This window comes from Dendrobates tinctorius, unplaced genomic scaffold (assembly GCF_039654945.1).
Source record: "Dendrobates tinctorius isolate UK_male_01 unplaced genomic scaffold, ASM3965494v1 ptg000089l, whole genome shotgun sequence".
Lineage (NCBI taxonomy): Eukaryota > Metazoa > Chordata > Amphibia > Anura > Dendrobatidae > Dendrobates > Dendrobates tinctorius.
Window position 1 is genome coordinate 12,948,043 of NW_027361757.1, and position 6,000 is coordinate 12,954,042.

Sequence of the window (6,000 nt, forward strand, 5' to 3'; positions counted from 1 at the left end):
AAACTCTTGACGTGCTGACACAATACGTTGGCTTTACCAGAGAACTAGATGCACAGGGTAGCGTAGGTTTTGCACACTAACACAAAGACAGACTTTTGACTTCAGCGGTGTGACAACATGCTGGTGGTGCACACTAAACTGCAGACGGGGGTCCCTTTCAGGTGGAATAACAAGTTTAATTATCCTTAGTCATAAAAAAGTCAGAAAACAACAAACATGTATCACTCATTCACAGGATCGGTAGTAAGAGTATGATTGTTAGAGTTCTGGCTACTTAGACCTCCAAAGTCCCCTGTGTGGATGGAATGCTAGTAAGCATGTTAACCACCACTCCTATTGACGTTAAATAAAGCATGGCCTTGAATATGCTCACTACTGCTCCATTCACACAATGAACCCCCCCACGTCCCATTCATTCTTGTGATTGGTGGAGGTCCCTCAGTCAGACCCTCAGTGACCATACGTTTATCACTCATCCTGTGGCTGGGTGATGCAAGTTGTTTATGGCGCAAACCCGATTCATAAAAGCCTTTAAAGTGAAAAGTTTATGGATCGGGTTTTCGCCGTAAACAACTTTGCATCTCCCAGCCATAGGATTGGTGATAAACGTATGGTCACTGAGGGTCTGACCGAAGGGCCCCAATCAAAATAATGAGGGGATTCACTGTGAATGGAGCAGTAGGTTTGCTTTAAGCCAAACATGTTGCAACGTTAAGCATTTAACCGGTACTTTCAGCTCCGCTGGAATGTGGGTGGAGCTGGGATGGGACTATGGCGCATCGGGTTATGACACCACAGGTCATCAGGTCATCTAATTCATGACAAGCTGTGGTGTTCCCTATGCTGGAAACCTCATCCCAATCCCTGGAGACGCCCATCAACCAACAGACACTCCAGATTCATGGAGAGCCATGCACCTACTCGTGAATCAGGAGCGTCTGACTTCACCATGTCCCTCCATTAAAAAATGCCAGTCTTGATGAATCGGGGCTGTACTCTCTTGCTTTCTGCAGACTAAAGGGACCTCCATTCTTCTAATAGTCTGTTCTCCTGGAGGTCATTTATGTTATGCACATTTTATATGCTGCCCTTTATATCCATCCTTCTGGTTTTAGTGGATCATATTGGCTTCTCAAGCTGTGAAATAAATACAAATTTAAATTTTGGAATCACTTTAATCATAATGTCGTCTGTCTGGTGTTTTTCTTCCATACCATAGTGAAAGACTGCATTCCAGTAAATGTTTCTGTTCCTGTTTTTTATTTAAGGTCAGTGGAACAAAGCAATTCCTTTTTTTTTTTTGTCAAAGCAGTTTTCTGTTCAGTGGAATTTCAGAAAACTAATTTCAGGAAAACAAACAATTTTTTTTCCTTGTGACTGGATCACTCTACAGGCACTAATCTATGGGGTGGTACATCTTCATGTATGGTTGGCACACTAGTGCTGGCGTTCCGGAGTTGCACTGCTATGTTTCTGCCATACTAGAAGAGACAGGGATAGACATAGTAAATGTGCAACCCTTTAGCTGCATGGGGGCCCAGCCGCTCCACAGGTATCTTAGATTCTGCTGTGATTGCTCCCACTTTTCTCGCTATATAGTAGGTTCACAAGCACAGCATCTTTAATCATAATACATAAAGCCCCAAAATTATGCCAGAAAACATTTCTGCATGGGCATTTATACCTGGTGCAGTACATGCCCAGATCCAATCATATATAGAAAAAATGTACATAAGGACCAAAGTGTGTAACAAATTAACTCGCAATTTTAATAGTATATCAAAATACAGAAACGTACAACATAGAAAATTTAAGTGGGAAACCACAAGGTGGCGCCACAGTTCCAGATACTGTGCATACTAAAGTAGTAATGCAGGTAAAGGGCAAACATACATGCAGAGAGGCTAAGATAGATGCATAGATACAAATGCCTAAAGGGTTAATCGGTTCACAGAGGGGTTCTGAATAAATACAGAAAAATCATACCCCTTAACCTGTGATGCATACCTCCTCCTGTAATACGTTATCAGGGATCCTGTCACATATATATATATATATATATATATACACACTGCTCAAAAAAAATAAAGGGAACACTTAAGAATATCAGAATATAACTCCAAGTAAATCAAACTTCTGTGAAATCAAATTGTCCACTTAGGAAGCAACACTGATTGACAATCAATTTCACATGCTGTTGTGCAAATGGAATAGACAACAGATGGAAATTGTTAGCAATTATCAAGACACCCTCAATAAGGCTGTGTGCACACGCTGCGGATTTTGCTGCGGTTCCGCAGCAGTTTCTGCTGCGGTGTACAGTAGCATGATTCCCTATGGGAATCAAAAACCGCAATGCAGACGGTGCAGAATTTTCCGCGCGGATTATCTGCGGTTTTCAATCCGCAGAAAGAATTGACATGTCAATTCTTTCTGCGGATTCTCCTGCGGTTTGCCATCTCCATTGTGGAGATGAAAAACCGCAGGGCAAAACCGCAGAGCAATCCACAGGTAAAACCGCAGGTATTTTGACCTGCGGTTTCACGTGCGGATTTTACAAAATACGCGCGGATGAATCCGCACCTATTCCGCAGCGTGTGCACACAGCCTAAAGGAGTGGGACTGCAGGTGGGGACCACATCTCAGAACCAATGCTTTCTGGCTGATGTTTTGGTCACTTTTGAATGTTGGTTGTGCTTTCACACTCGTGGTAGCATGAGACGGACTCTACAACCTGTGAGGGCGTCTTGATAATTGCCAATAATTTCCATCTGTTGTCTATTCCATTTGCACAACAGCATGTGAAATTGATTGTCAATCAGTGTTGCTTCCTAAAGCTGGAGTCACACATAGCGACTTACCAGCGATCCCGACAACGATATCAACGTGTCAGGATTGCTGGTAAGTCACTATGTGATCGCTGGTGAGCTGTCAAACAGACAGCTTCACCAGCGATCAGCATCAGAGACGCCGAGCGTGTGGCATCGCTGTGTTCGTTAGCGCTGATGCCATATCCCTGTAAAAAAAATAGAATTAAAATAAAAAATATAGTTATTCTCACCTTCCAATGTCCCGCGCAGCCATCCTGCCTCTCTCCATGTTCCGGTCCCAGTAATCTTTTGCGAGAATGACCGTGAGAATGTCACGGTCTCGCGGCAGCGCGACGTCTCGCGGCCATTCGTGCAAAGGATCACTGGGACCGGAGCGTGGAGAGAGGCGGGATGGCTGTGCGGGACGTCGGAAGGTGAGAATAACAATATTTTTAATTTTTATTATTTTTTACAGCTGATCGCTGGTCTCCCGCCTGTCACAGGCAGCGATGCGTGCTGGCCAGCGGGAGACCAGCGACGAAAAATATGTCCAGAGGTTTCTTGCAGCGATCCCCGCAGGGGGGCCGGTCGCTGATCGCTGTCACACACAGCTTTCTCGCTGGTGAGATCGCTGTTGTGTCACAAAACTTGTGACTCAGCAGCGATCTCGCTAGCGAGATTGCTATGTGTGACTCCCGCTTTAGTGGACAATTTGATTTACTTGGAGTTATATTCTTTTGTTTAAGTGTTCCCTTTATGTTTTTGAGCAGTATATTATGTTGCATACATCATATAGGTGACTGCCGTATATTTTTATATATATATATATATATATATATATTTAAATGTATGTACTGTATGTGTGTATCACCAACCAATAACGAAGCATCTTTCATTTCACCAGAGCCGTTCAAAAGAAGCTGAGCTGTGATTGGTTGCTATGAGCAACAGTTTTCCTTGCAACCAATCACTAAGCATCTTTCATTTCACCAGAGCTGTTTAAAAGAAGTTGAGCTGTGATTGGTTGCTATGAGCAACAGTTTTCCCACTCGACAACACCTCAGCAGACACTGACATGGTGGGAGAAATCTAGCATCCCCGGGAACATAAGCTCCCAGCCATTGTCTGCCCCCCAGAAAGGAGCAGAGAGCACAGGACAGAAATGAATCACCCCCTCCCTGCCCATATCCCCATCACACAATCTCCATACCATAGGCACATCTTCCTTCTTAAAGGAATCCCCGGTATGGAAGTGAGGGCAAATCCATTCAGCGCTCTGGTTCTGACCCCAGGCCTCTCTTAAAGGGATCTCTGATATGGAATTAGGACCGTTCCACTCAGCACTGTGGTTCTGACCCCAGGGTCTCTTAAAGGGATCATTAGTATGGAAGTTAGGGCAATTCCACTAAGCGCTCTGGTTCTGACCCCAGGGTCTCATAAATGGATCCCTGGTACGGAAGTGAGGGCAAAACCGCTCTGCGCTTTGGTGCTGACCTCAGGCCTCTCTTAAAGGGATCTCCGGTATGGAAGATAGGGCAAATGCCTCAGCGCTCTGATTCTGAACCCAGGCTTCTACTAAAGGGATCATTGGTATGGAAGTCAGGGCAAATACATCCAGCACTTTGGTTCTGACCCCAGGCCTCTCTTAAAGGGATCCCCAGTATGGAAGCTAGGGCAATTCCACTCAAGCGTTCTGGTTCTGATCCCAGGCTCTCTTAAAGGGATAACCGGTATGGAAGTCAGGGCAATTGCCTTCAAATTCTCTGGTATTGACCCCAGGCTCTCTTAAAGGGATTCCCTTTATGGAAGTTAAGACCGTTCCACTCAGCACTGTGGTTCTGACCCCATGATTCTATTAAAGGGATCATTGGTATGCAAGTAAAGGCAAATCCACTCAGTGCTCTGGTTCTGACCACAGTCTCTCGTAAAGGGATCATTGGTATGGAAGTTAGGGCAATTCCACTCAGCGCTCTGTTTCTGACCCCAGGCCCCACTTAAAGGGATCCCCGGTATGGAAGTGAGGGAAAATCCACTCTGCACTTTGGTATTGACCCCAGGCCTCTCTTAAAGGGATCCCCGGTATGGAAGTTAGGGCAAATCCCTCAGTGCTCTGATTCTCACCCCAGGCCTCTCTTAAAGGGATCATTGGTATGGAAGTCAGGGCAAATCCACTCAGCGCTCTGGTTCCGACCCCAGGCTTCTATTAATGGGATCATTGGTATGGAAGTCAGGGCAAATCCACTCAGCGCTCTGGTTCTGACGCCAGGCCTCTCTTAAAGGGATCCCCGGTATGGAAGTTAGGACCATTCCACTCAGCGCTCTGGTTCTGACCCTGGGCTGATGGGATGATGTTGGATATTAGGGTTAGTAGTCCGGTGGCTCTGGCTGATGGGATAATGTGGGATGTTAGAGGTAGTAGTCCGGTGGCCCTGGCTGATGGGATGATGTGGGATACTAGGGGTAGTAGTCAGGTGGCTCTGGCTGCCGGGATGATGTGGGATATTAGGGGTAGAAGTCCGGTGGCTCTGGCTGCCGGGATGATGTGGGATATTGGGTAGTAGTCCGGCGGCTCTGATGGGATGATGTGGGATATTACGGGTAGTAGTCCGGTGGCTCTGACGGAATGATGTGGGATATTAGGGGTAGTTGTCCGGTGGCTCTGACGGGATGATGCAGAATATTAGTGGTAGTAGTCCGGCGGCTGTGACGGGACAATGTGGGATATTAGGGGTAGTAGTCCGGTAGCTCTGGCTGAAGGGATGATGTGGGATATTAGTGGTAGTAGTCCGGTGGCTCTGGCTGACGGGATGATGTGGGATATTATAGTGAATGTGGCTATGAGGAGTGGGCGGGGCTATACACTCAGTTTTATATGTATAGATATAATCATAATTTGTTCTAACTAACCCTAGTTAGTCACTATTCCCGGACAGCGCCGGGCTCTTCAGCTAGTACATTATATAGGTGATACTGTGACTGTGGTGTATAGTCGCAGTATCACCTATGTAACATATATACAGCAGTATCACCCATATATTGTATTTATAAGGTCGGTTTCACACTAGCGTGTGTGATGCAAGAAACTCGCACGAGTGCCTCGCATCAACATCCGGCACTTGGAACGGAGCGTGCGGCTGCATGTATTTCTATGCAGCCGCACAATCCGGTCCGAGTGCCAACGGCAGTGCCG